This window comes from Macrotis lagotis, chromosome X (genome assembly GCF_037893015.1).
Source record: "Macrotis lagotis isolate mMagLag1 chromosome X, bilby.v1.9.chrom.fasta, whole genome shotgun sequence".
Classification (NCBI taxonomy): Eukaryota; Metazoa; Chordata; class Mammalia; order Peramelemorphia; family Peramelidae; genus Macrotis; species Macrotis lagotis.
Genome location: NC_133666.1, coordinates 651,906,043 through 651,927,367, shown reverse-complemented (window position 1 = coordinate 651,927,367; position 21,325 = coordinate 651,906,043). Strand labels below are relative to the sequence as shown.

General features: G+C 35.2%; 1 non-coding gene across 1 annotated transcript; it reads right to left on the bottom strand.

Annotated features, from left to right (window-relative positions):
• Positions 1–2,306: 2,306 nt before the first annotated feature.
• On the bottom strand, positions 2,307–2,375 carry LOC141503829 (small nucleolar RNA SNORD65). The gene has a single exon (XR_012473130.1). It is a non-coding gene; the product is annotated as a small nucleolar RNA SNORD65 (small nucleolar RNA).
• Positions 2,376–21,325: the final 18,950 nt, after the last annotated feature.

The window sequence follows — 21,325 nt, the reverse complement described above, 5'->3', positions numbered from 1 at the left end:
GCTGTATACATTCTATATGTACAGTCATTTCCATATTATCTTCCTCACTGAAAGCCCAATGCATTATAAAGAAGTTTCAGAATCATAACTGTAATAAATAATCATACCTTGGACCCTTCTTTCTCTTTTGTTCAAATTGTTATTTTTTCAATTTATTCTCAATTTCTTCCAAATTTCTCTATCTCTGGATTTTATCTTTCAATTTCTTCACAAGTCGAAACCCTTCAAAATCACATTTGTAAATTCTTTCTACTTCTTCAGTTGAAGACCTTGCTCCTTCTTCCCTCCACCTTCTATCACAGAATTTGGAAGTAGAATTCAGAAAGTAGTTTAGAGAAGAAGTTACTAACTTTTCTCGCTGATTATTCTCTTCTGTTTTCTTGCTTTGATCTTTACATTCAGTTTATTGATAACTTTTAGGATTTTTAGTGAACTTTTTCATTCTGATTTTAACTAACATCAAATAAAATAAATATTTTTAAAAAGAAGTTAGAACAGAAAATAAGGATTGAATCTGAAGCTGTGAATATGGCTTATGAACTTTTAAGTTCCTAATGAATTCAATATATTCTTTCCAAAGCTATCCTGTATGAGTTTCCTATTGTCCTTCATTTTCTTCTATGCATTCTCAGATGCAATGATCTTTTTTCTTACTTTCCTTTCTTATTTAAAAATTTTGATCATCCTATTTCTAACTTTCTTCCCTTTTCCCTCCAAAGAAATTGAAAGAAAGAAAAAAAAACTTTATCTCTGATATGAAATAGTCAAGCAAAATAAACTCCCTTAGTTGGCTATGACTAAAAATGCTTGTCTCTTTGGAACTGGGTTAAAGAAGAAGCAATATTTATATTTTGTATGGTGCAAAAGTCTACTTAATTTACAGAGAAATAGGAGGATACAGGGAGGCTAGGTGGCACATTGGATAGAGTACCGGCCCTGGAGTCAGGAGCACCTGAGTTCAAATCCGGCCTCAGACACTTAATAATTATCTAGCTGTGTGGCCTTGGGCAAGCCACTTAACACCACTGCCTTGCAAAAACCTAAAAAAAAAAATAGGAGGCAAGCAGGTAGGATTAGGGAAACAATGATCAGAAGTAAATTAGATTTCTGAAGAGGAATAGGGTAAAGAAAGAGAGAAGGATAAACAATGAGGAAAAAAATAAGTTAGAAATGAATATACTATTAGTAATTATAACATGTGATTGAGATAAACTCACCCATAAAACATAAATAGATAGCAGAAAGGATCAAAAACAAGAACCTGACAATATGGTGTTTACAAGAAACTCATCTGAAAATAAAAGATACACATAGAGTAAAAATTAAGGACTGGAATAAAATTTATTATGCTTTAGCAGGGTTGGTAGTTATGATCTCAGACAAAGTTAAAACTAAAAGATATAAATAAAAGAGATAAGCAGGGAAATGATATTATATTAGGTATTGGGGCAACTAGGTGGTGCAGTGAATAGAGCACGGGTCTTGGAGTCAGGAGTATCTGGGTTCAAATCCAACCTCAGACACTTAATAATTTTTTTTTTGGTTTTTTTTGCAAGGCAAATGGGGCTATGTGGCTTGCCCAAGGCCACACAGCTAGGTAATTATTAAGTGTCTGAGACCGGATTTGAACCCAGGTACTCCTGACTCCAGGGCCGGTGCTTTATCCACTGCGCCACCTAGCCGCCCCCAACCCATAATAATTACCTAGCTGTGTGGCGCTTGGGCAAGTCACTTGACCCCATTGCCTTGAAAAATCTAAAAAAAAAAAAAAAAAGGTATCACAGCCATGACTTAGGTACCATCTACATAACCCAATTAGAAGAACCAAGAATTGTTGTAGAAGACTTTATAATCAAACAAGAAATAGAAAACATTATGAAATATAAAATGGATAATTTTGATTATATTAAATTAAAAAGATTTGGCACCAAGAAAAGCAGCCAGGATTGGAAGGAAAGCAGAAAGCTGGGAAACAATGTTTATAGTTGGTATTTTTTTTATTTTTAACATTTTATTTGTTTTCTAATTACATACAATAGTAATATGTACCCATCATTTTTTGCAAGGCTCTGAATTCTACAATTTCCCCCCTCCCTTCCCTCCCCCCAACAGAAGGCTGTCTGATAGTCTCTATATTGTTTCCTTGATGTAAATAAAATGTGTTATAAAAGTAAACATAAGAGTAAACATAAACCCCCTCCCCCCCAAGAAGATGAGAAACCTCAAGAATAGAGAGAGAGAAAAAAAAATCGTACTTCAGTTTGTGTTCAGATTTCAATGGCTTTGTCTCTGGGGTGAGTTGCTTTCTTTATAAAACCTTGTCACCACAGACAATCTGTCAGTAATTCTAGCTATTAGGTTTTGTCTCATTATAGTTGCTATTTCTGATAAAGGCTTCATTTCTCAAATATATAGAGAACTGAGTCAAATTTATAAGAATACAAGACATTCCCCAATTGATAAATAGTCAAAAGATATGTTCAGGCAGTTTTTGGATGAAGTAAAGCTATCTATAATCATGTGAAAAAAATAATCTAATTCACTATTAATTGGAGAAATGCAAATTAAAATACCCTTGAGTTATTACTTCATTCCTATCAGATTGGCCAATATGACAAAAGTAATAAACAGAAAATAAATATGACCAAAAAAAACCCCAACATAATAAATGTGAGGGGATGTGGGAAAACTAGGATTGTTGGTGGAATTGTGAACTAATCTAACAATTCTAGAGAGCAATTTGGAACTGTGCCTAAGGGCTATGGAACTGTGCATACCCTCTGATCCTACAATAACACTATTGGGTCTGCATCCCAAAAAGATCATAAAAAGGGGGAAAGGGCCAACATGTACAAAATTTACATATATATTTATATATATGTGTGTGTGTGTGTGTGTGTGTGCGTGCATACACACACACACACATACACACACAGTCATTCTTTTTGGGTTGGCAAAGAATTAGAAACTGAGGTGATGCCCATCAATTGGGGAAAAGCTAAACAAGTTGTGGCATATTATTGTATGGCATTATTAATCTAAAAGAAATGATGTGCAAGCTGATTTCAGAAAAACCTAGAAAGACTTATATGAATTTACACGAGCAGAAGCAGAAGAATATTGTACAACGTAATGTGATGATCAACTCTGATAGACTTAGCTCTTCTCAGCAATAGAGAGATCAAAGACAATTCTAAAAGACTTATGATGGAAAATGCCATCTACATCCAGAGAAAGAACTATGGAGACTGAATGTATATCATAGAATGCTATTTCCACTTTTTTAAAATTTGTTTTTTGATTTTTCTTTCTTATACTTTTCCCCTTTTGTTCTGATTCTTTTTTCTCAGCTTGACTAATGTGGAAATACGTATAAAATGATTGTGTATGTATAACCTATATCAAATCACTTGCTATATTAGGGCGAGGGAGGGAAGGGAAAGGTGAGAGGGAGAAAACTTTACAAAAACAAATGCTGACAATTATCTTTACATATAATTGGAAAACAGAATTAAATAAAAATAAAAAGTATTATAGATAATGCAGTAATATCAATAGTAAACATAAATGTACCAAATACCAGAGCATTAAAATTTTTAAAAGATAAGATAAATAAATTAAAAATGAAAATAGTCAGCAAAGCTATAATAGTAGGGGATTTCAACATCCCCTTCTCAGAGTTAAACAAATCTAACCAAAAAATAAATAAGAAAGGAGTCAAGGAGATCAATAGAATCTCAAATAAGCTAAATAGGATAGGCATTTGGAGAAGACTGAGTGAGAATAGAAAGGAATACAATTTTTCTCAGAAATACATGGTACCTTAACAAAAGTTGATCATATATTAGACCATAAAAACATTGTAGTTAAATACATAAAAATAAAAATGTTAAATGCATTCTTTTTAGATGGCATGCTATAGAAATTACAGATTAAAAATTAATTGGAAAACAAATAACCTAGCATTAAAGAATGAGTGGGTTAAAGATCAAGTAATAGAAACAATAAAAATTTTTATTAAAGAAAATGATAGGGGCAGCTAGGTGGCACAGTAGATAGAGCACTGACGCTGGAGTCAGGAGGACCTAAGTTCAAATCTGGCCTCAGACACTTAATAATTACCTAGTTGTGTGACCTTGGACAAGTCACTTAACCCCATTGCCTTGCCAAAAAAAATGATAATATTGAGACAACATCAAAATATAGGAGATGAAGTAAAAACAATAATTGGGAAAATTTATATCTCTAAATGCTTCCATCAGTAAAATAGAGAAAGAGCAGCATATCAATGAATGGATATGCAATTAAAAAAACTAGAAAAAGAACAAATTAAATACCAAATTGGAAATCTTGAAAATTAAAGGTGAAATGAATAAAACTGAATGTAAGAAAGTCATTAAATCAATAAAACAATGAGGAGTTGGTTTTATTAAAAAATTAATAAATTAAAATCAGTAGTTAATATGATTTTACAAAGAGAAAAGAAAACTAATTCACCAACCTCAACTATATCACTATGGTATGATGGTGAAAATGAAATTAAAGCAATTCTTAGGCATTATTTTGCCCAATTATACGCCAATAAATTTAACAATTTAAATGAAATGGAAGTACTCTAATAAAAACATAAACTGCCCAGATAAAAAGAAAAGAAACAGGATATCTAAATAAAACTATTTTAGAAAAGGAAATTAAACAGACCTTAAATGAACTTCCTAAGGAAAAAAGCATCAAGATCAGATTGCTTTACAAGTGAAACTTTTAAACTTTTAAAGATCAACTAGCTCCAATATTAAATAAATAAATTAAATTAATTAAATAAGTTGAAATAATTGACAAAGAAGTAATTCTACCAAAGTCCTTTAATGAAACAAATATGATGCTGATACCTAAACCATAAAGAGCAAACTCAGAGAAAGAAAAATATAGGCCAGTTTCACTAATTAATGTTGATGCAAAAATTCTAAATAAAATACTAGCCAGGAGGGGCCACTAGGTGGCGCAGTGGATAGAGTACCGGCCCTGGAGTCAGGAGTACTTGAGTTCAAATGTGACCTCAGACACTTAATAATTACCTAGCTGTGTGGCCTTGGGCAAGCCACCTAACCCCATTTGCCTTGCAAAAAAAAAAAACACCCTAAAAAATTAAATTAAATAGAATAGAATAGAATAGAATAGAATAGAATAGAATAGAATAGAATAGAATAGAATAGAATAGAATAGAATAGAATAAAAAAATAAAATAAAATAATAAAATAAAACAAAATAAAATAAAATAAAATAATAAAATAAAACAAAACAAAATAAAATAAAATACTAGCCAGAAGACTACAATAATACATCACATATATTATACATTATGACCAAGTGGTATTTCAACTAGGATTCAGGGTTCTTTCAATATAAGAAAAACTATTAGCATAATTGATTATAACAGTAAGTAAAGTAACAAAAATTACATAATTATATCAAGAGATGCAGAAAAAGATTTTTGACAAACTACAACATCCATTTCTATTAAAAAAAACAAACTTGAAAGTATAGGTGTAAATGATAAGAAGCATCTACCTAAAACCATCAGCAAATATTATCTGTAATGGGGATAAACTAGAAGCCTTCCCAATGAGATCAGGAGAGAAACAAGAATGCCTATTATCACCAATATTATTCAATATTGTACTAGAAATGCTATCAATAGCAATAAGGGAAGAAAAAATTTAAATCAGAATAGGCAATAAGATAATAAAATTATTTCTTTTTGCAGACATTATGATAGTATACTTGGAATCATAGTGATTCAATTAAAAAACTAGAAGGAACAATTAAAAACTATTGCAAAGCAGTAGGATAAGCTCACCTAAATCATCAGGATCTCTATAAATCACTAACAAAGTCCTGCAAAAAAAGAGTAGTAAGAGATGGTTCATTTAAAATAACTAGAAATTATATAAAATACTTAAGAGTATAATTGCAAAGACAAGCCCAGGAACAATATAATTATTAAGCATTTTTATACAAATAAAAACAGATATAAATAATTGAAGAATTATAATTGTTCATGAGTGGGCTGAACCAATATAATAAAAATAATGATGCTACCAAAATTATAAACTTATTTAGTGCCATCCCAATTAAAAAATCAAAAAAAATTTTGAGATAGAAAAAAAATAACAATTCATTTGGTAGAACAAAAGGTCAAAAATACCCAAAGAATTAATTGAAAAAAAAATGTAAAGGAAAGTGGTCTAGCATTCCAGATCTTAAACTGTATTATAAGGGAATGGTTATCAAAACTGTCTGGTACTGGTTAAAATATAAAATGGTCAGTCAGTGAAATAGAATAGATATACAACACACACTGGCAAATGATTATAGTAAGTTTGTGTTTGATAAATGTAAAGATTTAAGTTCTTAGGATAAAAATTCACTATTTGGTAAAAATTGTTGAGAAAATTGGAAAGCAGTATAGCAGAAACTAGGTGTATATATATATGTGTGTGTGTGTATGTGTGTGTGTGTGTGTGTGTGTACACCAAGACAAGGTCAAAATCAAGGATGACTTAAGAACATAAAGGAAGATACCATAAGTCAGAAGAACAAGGAACATATTACTATTAAATTTCTGAATAGGAGAATTTATGAAAAAACAAGAAATAGAGAACATTACTAGATGCAAATGGATAATTTTATTGCATTAAATTAAAAAAAAGGATTTGTAAAAATAAGACTAATATAACTAAGATTAGAAGGAAAACAGAAACTTAGGAAAAAAATTTATAAACAATTTCCCTGTGGCTAGGTGGCACAGTGGATGGAGCACTGGCCCTGGAGTCAAGAGTACCTGAGTTCAAATTTGACCTCAGACACTTAATAATTACCTAGCTGTGTGGCCTTGGGCAAACCACTTAACCCCACTGCCTTGAAAAAGAAAAAAACCTAAAAGAAAACAATTTCTCAAGATCTTATATTTCAAATATACAGAAAATTTTTTGAAATTTATAAAAATGAGTTATACTCTAATTGGTCAAAGGACATAAACAAGTAGCCTTTAGGGGAAGAAATTAAAGTCATATATAGTCATATATATTCATATGAGAAAATGCTCTAAATAATAATTGATAATGTTGAAACTTATTTTTGCATGTAACCAAAGAAATATAAAATAAAATGCAAGTCAAAAAAATTATTGATTTATTGTTGCTATTGAGTTGCTTTCAATAATGTCTGACTCTTTGTGATTCCATTTGGAGTTTTTTTGGCAAAGATGTTTGTCACTTTTTTCTCCAGATCATTTTACAGATGAGGAAACTGAGACAAACTGGGTTAAGTGACTTGCCCAGGACATACAACTGTTAAGTATCTGAGACCATCAGGATTGGCATTATGTCCACTGTGCCATCTAACTGCCCCCATTATTGATTAGAGAAATGCACATTAAAAAACTTTGCATTATCATCGCATACTTAACAGATGAATGACTAAAATGATAGAAGGGGAAAATGACAAATGTTGGAGGAGATGAGAAAAACTGGGACACTAATATACTTTTTATGGATCTATAAATTGATTCAACCATTTTGGACAGCAATCTAGAATTATGCCCAAAGACTTATAAAATTGTATATAACCTTTGACACAGCAATATCATTATTTAGTCTGTTCCCCAAATGGATCAAAAAAAAAAGGAAAAAAATCTATATATTCTAAAACATTTAAAGCAGTTATGGTGGCAAAGAACTGAAAACTGAGAGGATGTCCATCAATTGAAAGATGACTAAGTTGTGAAATAGAATTGTAATGAAATACCACTATGCTGTAAGAAATGATGAGCAGGTGGATTTTAAGAAAGCATGGAAAACTTGCATGAAATAATGAAGAATTAAATGAACAGAACCAGGAGAATATTGTATACAGTAACAGCAATGCTGTTTGAAGAGTAAATGTGAAAAACTATGTTATTCTGAGTTATATGAATATTCAAATTAACTACAAAAGACTTATGAAAGAAGATGCAATCCATATCCAGAGTAAGAACTGACATATGGAACTGTCTTTGTGCTATATAGTGTCAGTGTTTGTTTGTGTGTGTGTGTGTGTGTGTGTGTGTGTGTGTGTGTGTGTGTGTGTGAAATGGGAGGGAGAGGAACAGTTTGAAACTCAAATGCAATATATATATACACACACAAATGAATTAATGAATAAATAAATGATTTTTCTAAAAAAAGAAAGAAAACATTCTGTTCCTTGAGTCCATCATCTTTCTGTCCTGGAGGTAGTCACTGGTCCTTTGGAATTGAGGTGTGACATTACATCCAACAGAGTGGGAGTACAGATCTTTCAAAGTTATTTTTCTCTACAATGTTACTGCTTACTGTGTTTAGATTATTGATATCTTTAATTTTTTTCTAACCCTTTATATCCCAGTCCCTTTCCAGAGAGCATCCCTTATTCCAAAGTATAAAATGAAAGGAAAAAAACAATTCAGCCAACAAACCGAAACACATCGACCAAATCCAATATTATCTGCAGTGTTCCACATTCCTACTATCCCATCTCTGCAAAGACAGAAGGGAGATGTACTTTTGTACCTTTAATTTGGGGACAAGCTTGATCATTAGAATTTCACTGCATTCAATTCTAGTTCTTTGGTTGTTTCAATTTACATTACATATTGTTTTTTCTAGGTTCTACTCAATCCATCTGGCAGAGATGCTTTTCTGTATTCATCATATTCACTTTTTTCTACAGTAATACTGAAACATTCTCGGATATTTTTAATTGCCCATCCTGCTCAGAGCATTGTTGATTGGGAAGGAGACTGAGAAAAACAAAGATGCTTTGATATGTCTAGGGACCTCTTCTCACCAGCTCAAGTAGCAGCAACAAATGTGGAAATCCTCCCCTGGCTTTCACAATGTAGGTGACCTCAAGCCAAAATGACACCAATTCTCTCCTCTGAACTTTCAGCAAAGGCTGTGGTCTCAGAGCCCTCAGAGGATTTTCTAACACTAAGATCAAGCAAGACAAGGTAAGAAGGTCCAGGGCTATGTATGTATCAATCTGTGCTTAGGCAAATGCATTATAGGAAATTATTTTAAATAGTAAACAGTGTCTCTCACAGGCTCTTCCCTCCCCATCTTTCCACCATTAACACCCCTCACATCCCCTTAAACTGATTGAATTCCTTCTTTCATTCCAAAACCTCAAACCCAAAAATCACAATAAAAAAACAAGATTTGAGGAAAGGAAATTAGCAGCTTGGAGTAACAGAAAATCAAATTAACATCTGAATGAAACAGGCTTTAAAATACAGTCTGGGAGGATACTAAATCTCAGTATCCCTCTCTGGCTTGTAGAAGAGTGAGGAAAGAAAGGACACTGCCTGCTTAATGAGGCATAGGTACCTGACTTGGGTTAACTAAACTCTAGTTAAAGGGTAACTAGTTCTAACAGATTAAGTAAGTTACCATGTTCTAAGTCCTGGACCCCTGTGGAAGACTAGTGAAGACTAGGAGCCCCTTCTCAGAATAATATTAAAATGCACAAAATAAAATACCACCCTGCATTAAAAGGAAAGCAGTTATATGGAAATACAGTTATTGAATTGGTTAAATAAAACAAGAAGTCTAAGAACCTTAGGTTAAAAATCCTTGCCTAGAAGTCTCCCTTCAACACACTTTCTTTCACTCCTTCAGTCCCCGATCTCTCATTGTAACTTCCTTAGCATCTTCCCTTTCCTTGACCCTCATTTCCTCTATTCATGAAAGCTCAGATAGACATGGCAATCCACCACTCCACTTGTCTCCTTCTCTGTCAGACAAAATGATGTCTGCCTGGTTTGACTAAAGTTCCATCCGTGGAAGGTTTTCAGTGGTCCAAGCCACTGAGAACCATAAAAACATGCATCCCTTAGCACTTTCACTTCCAGCCTTCTCTAGCCTTCAGTCCTCCCATTCTCATTGGCCTCAGGAGGGAGTGGTACATGCATTCATCTACCAAATCAAGTCTGGGAGCAATTGTTAAGGACCTCCTGAGCTAAGGGCTGAGGTCATACAAAGAAGGGGGGGGGCTGTTCTCTAGCTCACAGCCTAGCAGAAGAGATAACATGAAAATGATAACCAAGATACAGACCAGGATAAATTAGAGATAGACTTGGAGGGAAGGCCCTAAGATTAAGGAGGCCAGGAAAAGTTTAGAAGGTCTAGATGAAAATAAAAGGAAGCCAAAGATGAGAGAGTCAGAGACAGAAAAGGAGAGAGATGATATTAGGGATATGGGGGACAATCAGTGAAAAACATTCAGATCAGGATATAGAGTGTCTTGAGTTTGGATCCATAAGACCATTGAACAGTGGAATGAGAAGAGAAGAGTGGAGTGTCAGAACACTGGAAAAGTAGGAAAGGATTGTTTTATAAAGGGCTTTAAAAACAAGAGGGTTTTATATTTGATCCTGGAGGTATTAGGGAGGCACTAGAATTGATTGAATAGGAAAGATTTGCACTTTAAGACCAAATCTTGGGCAGCTAGATGGCACAGTAAATAGAGCACTAGCCCTGGAGTCAGGAGGAGCTGAATTCAAATCCAGCTTCAAGACACTTAATAATAAACTAGTGGTGTGACCTTGGGCAAGTCACTTAACCCCACTGCTTTAGAAAAACAAAAAAGAAAAGCTCAAGTCCTACACAATTAAGCATAAGATGCTTTGGAGTGGAGTGGATCTGGAAGCAGGCTATTGCAATAGTCCAAGTACAAGATGAATAGGGCCTACAAAAGATCAGGGGGACCTGTAGGAAAGATGTTTTGAAGATAGAAATAAGACAGAGCTTGACTAAAAAGGCAAGAACACCTTGAGGAGTCTCAGAGATTCACTATTCTTCCAGGTCTTATTAATTTACATCTCTTTCTTAAAAAATTTTATTCTGAACTAAAACATGAAAAGTACATTTTCCATAAATGCAATAGATCACAAAAAGAGGATTCTATATGAAACTGTAAATCTCCATTCCACATGGGTTGTTTTAATATATATATATGCACATAAATATAAATTTTATATTTTATTTTATAAACTATTAGGCTTGTCTGTTTTCTTCTGAACTTCCCTCTGCTATCTTCTGTTCATTTAAAAAATATTTAATAGATCTCTCTCTCTCTCTCTCTCTCAGTCCCTCAGCAACACTACTGCTAACTCTTGCTCTCCCCACCACCATCACCCCCATTAAGCCAGATAAAAGAGGAAAAAAAATCCTTGTTACAAATAAACTCAGTCAAGCAAAACACTAGTACATAGTGGTCATGTCCAAAAATGCGGGCCTCTGTACCTTATCACTCATTTGTCAGGGGGTGGGTAACATGCTTCATTATATGTCCTCTGAAAACATGAATGGGCAGTGCTTTAGTCAGAGCTTTGTCTTTCAAGGTTGATTTTTTCGATATACTGTGTCTCTATTAAATTGTTCTCTGGGTTCTACCCATACCACTCTGTGTTAATTCTCATGGCCCACATTCTGTGAAATTAACTTTTTGTCATTTCTTATTGAGCAATAATATTCCATCATACTCATATACAATTTGTCGAAGAGGTGATCTAAGGCATTCCCATAGATTCTAGTGATTTTTCTCTCTCCTCTCCTCCACCACATTTTAATCCTTCCTTGCTTTTCTTGTGACTATTCCCTCCTTGATGTTATTCTCGCTCTTAATCTCCCACCCATACCCTCTTGTTTTCCTATTTAGATCAGTAAAGCTCAATAACAAATTGTTTACATATGTATTCAATCCTCCTTTGTTCTTCTCAGATAATAGTGATGTCCCTCTTTTCACAACCTCCTACATATTTGTAAACTCTCTTTCTCAAGCATTCCAATAAGGACTAGCAAATTCCACCCTGGTCTTTCTTCTTTTCTCCTTTTGTTCTCCCTTTCCTTTTCCCTTTTAAAATCATTAGAAAAGAACTAATCCCTGCCCTCTCCCCCATTAGGATTTCTGTTGTTTTGTTTCTTTGTTTTTTAGATCCCTCAGTATTCTTTGAAGATGTTAAAATTCTAAAGGAACATTTGTTTTTTTTTAATGTTAGTATTACATTATTCTTATAATGGCTCCAATAAATTTCCCTTTCTAGATTTCTTGGGGATCTTTTGTTTGTGTTTCAATAGTCCTACTCAGCTCTTATGTTTTCACCAGAAATACTTGAAAGACCAAAAAAAATACTTGAAAGTCATTTATTCTGTTAAAGATCTATTTATTTCCCTATATGATTCTAATCAGTTTTTCAGGGTGAGGTATTTTTAGTGGTAAGCCTTTAGTTTTTGACCTTTGGAATATTGCATTCCAAGATCACCTTTGGTTTTCAGTAGATGCTGCCAGGTTTTGTAAGATCCTAACTTGAAGCCCTTTCTAAGATATTTGTATATTCCTATATTAATTGTCCTCCCCAAAAGGAAGAAAAAATGTGCTTCAATTTATACCCTGAGTTCATCACTTTTTATCTGGAAATGGATAGCATGCTTTCATCATAAATCCTTTGGAATTATAGTTGGTCCTTATGTTAATAACAGTTCCTATCTTGTTTGATAACAGTTTGTTTTGTATTAGTTCCTATAAGTCTTCCTAGATTTTTGAAACCATTCCCTTCATTATTTCTTACATCACGAGCATATCACTTTCATATAATATAACTTGTTTAAAAATTCTTCAGTTGTTGAACATCCCATTTCCAATTCTTTGCCACTACAAAAAGAGCTGCTAGAAATATTTTTGGTACAGAGGGGTCTGTTGCCTTCTTTTTCCAAAAAATCTTATTGGTATATAGATAGAATTGCTATATGACCTGGCCAAAGGATACACACAGTTTAACAGGTTTTTGGACATAGTTCCAAATTGCTTTCCAAGCACTTGAACTGGTCATTGTTGCATGATTTCTTATAATGTCACTCTTTCTCCCCTCAGATTTTTGTTCTTTTTAAAAATAATTTAATAATATTTTTCCTAATTACATGCAAAGACAATTTTCCTTTTCTTTTTTTTTTTTTTTAGATTTTTCAAGGCAATGGGGTTAAGTGGCTTGCCCAAGGCCACACAGCTAGGTAATTAGTCAACATTCATTTTTTGGAAGATTTTGAATTCCAAATTTTTCCTCCTTCCTTTCCTTCACTCTTCCCCAAGTCAGGAAGCAATCTGATATAGGTTATGCATGTTCAGTTAAGTAAACTATTGGTCATGCTGTGAAAGAAGAAATAAAGCCAAGAAAAATAGCATATTTTGATCTGCATTCAGACACCATCAGTTCTTTCTTTAAATATGGATGTCATTTTCCATCACAAGTCTTTTGGAATTGTCTTGGATCATTAAATTGCTGAAAAGAGTTAAGTCAATCATTCATCACACGAGGTTACAATTGCTGTATACAATGTTCTTTTGGTTCTATTCACTTCACTCAATATCAGATCATATAAGTCTTTCCAGATTTTTCTGAAATCTGTCTGCTCATCATTTCTTATATCACATTTGCATTCCATTACATTCTTTTTATTTTTTGGAGAGGGGGGGACAGCTAATTGGGGTTAAGGGATTTATCCAAGGTCACATAGCAACTTAGTGTCAAATGTCTGAGGCTAGAAATCAGGTCCTTCCTATACCAGGTCTGGTACTCTATCCACTGTGCCACTTAACTGCCCTTAGTATTTCATTACATTAAAATACCACAAAAAATTCAGCCACTCCTCAATTGAGAGATATCTCAATTTATGATTCTTTGACATCACAAAAAAAACTGCTAAGAATATTTTTGTACATGTAGGTCCTATTGACTTTTTTGATGATCTCTTTAGAATATAGACCTAGTAGTGGTATTGCTGGATCAAAGGAAATGTACAGACAACTTTCCAATTTTACCAATAATTTGTGTTTTGTTGGGAGTTCTTATCCAGCTGGGGTCTTTGTATTTATCAAACACTTGGTTATAGTCATCATTTGCTTTGTGTATTGTGCACCTAATCTATTCTACTAATCAATCTTTTCTAACCCCTACCCAATTTGTGGTATAGATTGAAATATGGAACTCCTAGACTCTCTTCCTTCACATTTTTTAAATTGATTCCCTTGACCTTCTTGACATTGTGTTCCTCCAAATGAATTTTATTATTTTTCCTAGAACTATAAGGCAATCTTTTGGGAGTCTGAGATGACATTGAATAAGTAAATTAATGTAGGTAGTAGTCATTTTTATTATGCTAGCTCAGTCAACCTTTAAGTAGCTAATATTTCTTCTTTAGGTTTTTGCAAGGCAAATGGGGTTAAGTGGCTTGCCCAAGGCCACACAGCTAGGTAATTATTAAGTGTCTGAGACCAGATTTAAACCCAGGTACTCCTGACTCCAAGGCCAGTGCTTTATCCACTACACCGCCTAGCCAGTCCCTTCAATTATTTGTATGAAAGTTTTATAATTTTTTTCAAATAATTTCTATGTATGTCTTGGCAAAGATTCCCCAAGTATTTTATGCTGTCTGCAGTTATATAAAATGGAATCCTTCTCATTGTTCCTGTTGAATTTTCTGGCAATATGCAGAAATGCAAATTATTTTTATGGGTCTATTTTATATCCTGCAACTTTGCTGAAGTTGTGGTTTTGATTTTTTAGTTGATTTTCTAGAGTTCTCTAAGTGAACTATCATATCCACAAAAAGTGATAGCTTTGTTTCCTCATTGCTCATGCTTATACCTTCAATTTCTTTTTGTCTTTTTGCATAGCTAGCATAATATTGAATAATAATGGTAGTAATGAATATCCTTGTTTCACCCCATCTTATTGGAAAACTTTCTTATATCTTTTCTGGCATTTGTAACAAGAATGTTTGTCAAAAGCATTTTTTTTGTCAAAAACTTTTTTGGCATTAAGTGAAAAGTAATCTTGTGATTTTTATTGTTTTTATTATTAACATGGTCAATGTGTTTTAAATCCAGGATGGTCATAGTGTATTATCTTTTTGATATATTGCATTAGGTCCCTTGACAACATTTTACCTAAAATTTTTGATTATTCACTAGGAAAATTGAACTATCATTTCCTTGGTTTAAGTATCAAAGCCATATTTGTGTCTTAGAAAGAATTTGGTAGAACCCCTCTATATCCTTCTAGAGAAAGCCATCCTAAATAGCAAATGATATTTTTAAAAAAGAAGAAAACCTCAGCATAATATAGAAATAGTTTGTAATTATTTGCAAAGTGCAACCTGTAGACTTGCCACCTCTACAAAGGTATATGAGTAGGTGTGTCTTCTCATCACTCAAACCATGTGTTTTTTTTATAATTTTGCAATATTCACTTGTGATTTTTTTTTGGTTGCTCTTTCCATCTTCATTGTGGTAGTTATTGTGTATCTTGCTTTCTTGGATCTGCTTACTTCATTCTGTATCAGTTAATGAAGGCCTTTCATGCTTCTCTGTATTCATCACATCCAATACAGTAATATTACATTCCATTCATGTACCAAAATTTATTTAGACATTCTTCAATCAATGGACATCTACTTTGGGCTTTTTTGTTTTTTGTGTCTTGACCTCATTGTGGAATCCCTGCCTGCAGTGGTAAATCAGTCCAGGATTGGGTAAGCAGACAATTTTTAGGGCACCTTTTCTAGTCCCTTCCTTGCATCAGGTGATGAGCAGTGCCATCCTTAAAAGGGTTGCTCAGTCACCCGGGGGCTGCCAAAACCCACTTCTGCTTTCAAGGGAGAAATGACCCCTATGGCCTGGGCAGCCTGTGTGCAGGGTTGTGACTACAGCTCCCAGTGTATCTGCACCTGCTGCTTCATCACTTGCTTGTTGCCACAGGACTTTGAGGAATGGTTATGAATGATGTCTTTTGTTGTGTGGGTAAATTGGATTTAAGTGAGGTAGAGCTGCTTCAGCTGCCATCATGGCCCTTGGAATGAATTGTTCCTCTCTGCCCATTCCACTAGTGGATGACTTCACATGCTTGGGATCAATACACCTCCACCCTTACCATTACTCATCAATGAGTCTGAGACTGCCTGGGTTACTCTCAACCTGGTTTAGCCTGCCTGCCAAAATGGTTTGCCGGGGTGTGGCCGATGTGTATGCTACAGCTTCTTGGAGGTGAGAGAGTTGAGTGGACAGGTGGACATCAAAGGTAGAAAGTAGCCCTCACACTAAGATACTACTTTTCCTTGAACACACATTCGACCTGAAAAGGCTACAAGCCAAGACCAAAGTGGAAAGAGCATTGGTGCAAATTCTTCTGTTTGTAACTGATTGTGTCTCAATGCAACCTCTGAAGCTGAGATGCAACAAAAGTATGAATCGATTCTTTGTTGCTTGTGCTCATTTTGGTCTAACAATTAATAGCCGTAAAACCCAGGTGCTCCATCAGCCAGCACCACACCATCCATCTGTGGAACTATCGATTAAAGCAAATGGAGAAGTTTTGAGTATTGTGGACAAGCTAACTTCCCTTGGCAGTGTCCTTTCCAGGGAGGTTGTCCCTTGCACTGTCAGAGCTAGCTTAGTATTTGGGAGACTCCAAAAGAAATTATGGGAGAGAAAAGGTATTAGACTGACTACCAAACTGAAGGTCTACAGAGCTGTTGTGCTGACCTCATTGTGGCATGCCTATAAAACCTGGACAATCTACCAGCACTATGCTAAGAAAACTGAATCACTTCCATTTGAATTGTCTCAGGAAGACCCTGATGATCACCTGGGAAGATAAGGCATCAGACACTTGAGGTCCCTTTCTATAAATGAACTGCCAAGCATTCAGCCTCTACCACAAAAAGCACAATTTTAATGGACTGGTCGTATTGTTCAAATGCCAAAATGAAAATTGCCTAAAAAGAGCAAGGGCTCATAGGGAGGTGAGATGAAGTGATACAAGGACATTCAGAATTGTCCAGCCTGCATCAAAGAAGGCACTATATGAGCAAAGCAGAATTGCAGTGGCTCACAAGAGTCATGAAATGGGCAATTTTAGAGATATCTTCACTCCAAATTGTCATATGATCTATTGTGCCTGACCTGTGGTAGAACCTTTTAAGCTCTAGTTCATATTGGTCTGGACACACTGTACCTTGACCCCAACATAGCGATGTCATTTTGGTCTTCTAAAAGGAAGGACAATAACCACCACAATTTATATATATATATACACTAGAACCTTAGAAGAAAAATTTGATATTAGATTTTTTTCCCCTAGCACTTCCTTTCTTATGCTAGGTGTGCTAATTTTGCATTCTGTTTTATTGGAAAAGGTTTTAAGTATCATGTAATAAGTTATCTATTTTATCTTTTGGTATTACTTCTGTCCTTTGTTTGGATTAAGAATATATCTTCCACCCATTTCTATAGGAAGTCTATGATCTGCTCTTCTTCTAAATTTCTTTTATGGTATGATCTTTAACATGAAGGTCATGTAAACATTGAGAACAGAAGGTGGCAAATTATGTTGGTCTAAGCAAAATTTGTGCTAGACTGTTTTCCAGTTTCCCTAGTAGTTTTTATCCAAATAGGGAATTCTTTCCTATGTAATTTATATTTCAGTTTATTGAATCTTGGTTTATTTTGCTCTGTTTCTGAATGTTCTTTGTCTGGTCTAGTCCCTTGATCTATCTCTCCATTTTTAGCCATCATCAGATTATTTTGATGATTAGTTTATAATATAGTTTGAGCTCTGGAAGTACCAACTTCTATCTTAACTCTTTTCATAATTTGTTTATATCCTGATTTTTTTTATTCCCAAAAGAATTTTATTGAGGTCTATAAAATATTTCTTTGATAATTTGATTGTTGCAGCAATAAAACTGTAAATTAACTTTGATCATATGGCCATTTAATATATTGGCCTAGTCTAGGTCTAGCTATTTAAGTTGTTCTTTCTTCAAAGAACATTAAACATAATAGAATCTATACAAGCACTCTGTATACAAGATATTTTATACTGTTATTTTGATCAGTATCCAAGGGAATTCTCTAGGATTTTCTAAGAAAAAACCATAATATCACCAGAAAATTAAAACAGTGCCTTTTTACTTACTTTATACCTTTATTTCTCAAATCTTATTGCTATTGCTAACATTTTCAGAACTATTTCAAGTGTTTGAATTTTTCAGTTAGCTCTCTTCACTTTTTTTTAGGTTTTTTTTTTTGCAAGTCAATGGGGTTAAGTGGCTTGCCCAAGGCCACACAGCTAGGTAATTAATTAGTAAGTGTCTGAGGTCTGATTTGAACTCAGGTATTCCTGACTCCAGGGCAGGTCCTCAATCCACTGCATCAGCTAGCAGCCCCTCTTCACTTTTTCTTGAGGTTAATATCTCTATTTATGATCTTCTGTTAATTGGGGTATTTAAAATTTTTAAAAGTTATTCTCTAATTCTTTTGCATTGTTTTGTTTATATATTTTCCACAGTAGAGTCTGATAGTTTTTCCTTCTGGTTTTGTTGTGATTTCTCTTTGTTCATTTGCTATTTTGATTTGATTTCTAACCTCGTATTTTTAACCAGTTTAGCTAAAAAGTTTATCAGTTTTGTCTTTTAAAAAACCTGCTTTAAATTTTATAATTTTTTTTTGCTTCATTTCCCCTCAATCTTTTTTTGTGCTTACTTTAGGCTTACTAGTTGATATTCTATCAGGGGATTGAGCTTCTTGATTCACTGATATTGATTCCTGGGAAATCTTGAGATGTGAGGAAAATGTGTCCATTATATAGAATCACTGACTGAATACTTTTTCCTAGAAGTCAGATACTTGACAAGTATTTGTGAAGTGCCTATTATGTAGCAGACCCTGGGCTAAGCACTGGGGAAACAAGTTTCTTTTCTCTTTTAACAAAATCAATACCCTGCCCTCAAGGAGTTTATAGTCTACTGTGGGAGACAACATGTAAACCTCTATATACTCACTAGATATATGGAGATATCCCTCTCTCTATATAAATATATATAGATATATATATACACACACACACACTCACACACATGATATGGTTAGAGACTGGTTGGTTAGGGTTAGGGTTAGAGGTAGGAGATGGGAGTCACTTAGGTTTAGAGTTGGGAGGCAAGAGTTTGTGTGTGTGTGTGTGTGTGTGCTATGTGTGTATGTATATATATATATATATACATATATATACACACATATATATATATATAGGTGAAAGGAGGAATAATCAAGAGAGGAAAGATATTAGCATTAAAGAATATGGGGAAAACCTTCTAGTAGACATGGATCTACCTGAGTCTTCTGGTTTTCCTTCTCTTTGCTGCATCTTCATCCAGGTCATGTTCACTAACCGTTTTCTCCCATAGGGCTCATCTCCTGGGTCCTTGTCTTTTTTCCTTTAACACTATTTTATTTAGTGATATCAGAACTTTCATCAGAGCTCCCATGAATTTTTATCTCTATGTTGATCATTCCCCAATCTACTTATCAAGTTCTAATCTTCAATGCCCCCCCAAAAAACTTTCTCCTCTTCCTAATTTACCAAATACTCTTGATTACTACCAATCTCCTAGTCATCCAGGTTCCCAAATAAGCATTATCCTCAACTCCTTACTCCTTTTCTCACCATTCCATATTCAATCTGTTGCCTGTTTGTTGATTTAACTTTGTAATCTCTCTCTTATATGCCCCCCTTTTCTCCTCCAAAACTGACACTATCCTAGTGCAGGCCCTCATCCCCTTATATATGAACTATTGCAGCAATCCATTGTTGCCCCTGCCATATCTCTCCAATCCATTTTCTTCACAGTTGCTAGAGATTTCCTAAAATACAGATCTGATGTCACCTTCCTTAATATACACCAGTGACATCCCATTATCTCCAGAATTGAGTATAAAATGCTCTGTTTGGTGTTCAAAAGTCCTTCGCATCCTCCTCCACCCTTCAACAGTGCAGAAACAAGATTCCCTGAACAAAACCCTCTGTCTCCTGACTCTGGGCATTTTCACTGGCTGTCTCCCATGCTTGGAATGCTCTACTCTTCCTGGCTTTCCAGGCTTCTTTCAAGTCTCAATTAAACTCTCGCCTTTTATAAGAAACTTTTCCTGATTTTCCTTAATCCCAGTATCTGTTCTCTATTGACCATTTCCCATTGATTTTTTTTAGGTTTTTTTTTTTTTTTGCAAGGCAAATGGGGTTAAGTGGCTTGCCCAAGGCCACATAGCTAGGTAATTATTAAGTGTCTGAGGCTGGATTTGAACTCAGATACTCCTGACTCCAGGACTGATGCTCTATCCACTGCTACCTAGCTGCCCCTCCCATTGATTTTCTGGAGAAAACTTTTATAAATAGTTGTTTGCATGTTTTCTTCCATATTAGACTGTGAGCTTCTTGAGTCCAGACCCTTTCCTTTATATTCCTATGCTTAGCACAATTCCTGACTTTAATAAATATTTGATAGACTGCTAGATTTACTCCAATACAAATGAATTGCATAAGTAAAGATAAATTGTGGGTTATTTTAAAAAAAATTACAAATCAATAAAGTAAAAATACTGTCTTAGGATAGTTTAGGAATATCAAAGGAATTACTGCGCTCATATAATCAGGATGGTGAATCTAGACCCAGTAAGTGAAAAGTTTACTCACAAAACCAGGTCAACGGTTACAAAAGTGACATTTGGGGAAAGGACTCAGAAGAGAGGGGGAAACAGGATCAATGGGTTAAATTACATTTGGAATAGGAGTTGAGAAGGAAGGACAAGGGGATCGATAGGTTAAGTTAGTTATAGTTAGAATAAGGCCTGAAAAGAGAGAAGAACGATGGGTTAAGTCACTTGTGGAATAAGACCTGAGAAAGGAGGGGAAGGGGCTGCCAGGGAGGGAAAGGACTGTCCGAATCAGGGGAGGGACCTTGAGTCAAACCCCCCTTTTAGGGGTAGCACTGAGAGCCAGGGAGGCCCCCCGAGCCGTAAGTTCCCAAGTTCCCTTTTCCATCACCTCCCCCGTAGGGTTTTGGAGCAGAGAGTTCAACTCCACCTCGATTTACCAAAAAGCAAGCTGGCCCAGGAAAAGGGCCGGCCCAAAGTCTCTGGGCGAGTTGGGGGACAACGCCTCCTCCCCCAAGCTTGCCCTGAAGACCCCCGGCCCCTTCCCCGGGCCACGCCCTCTCCCCAGCCCCACCCGGCCCTCGGGGGAGCCCCGGCCCCCGGCTCCCTCGGCCTCCTCCCCCGCCCTGGACAGTTCCACTCCACTTCTCTCCCTTCTGGCTCCGCCCCTTTCTCCCATACCCTTCTCGAGGCCCCGCCCCTCCCCGTGGCCCCGCCCCTCGCCCCTCCCCCACCCCTCCCTCCTCGTCCCCGCAGCCTCCCCCTG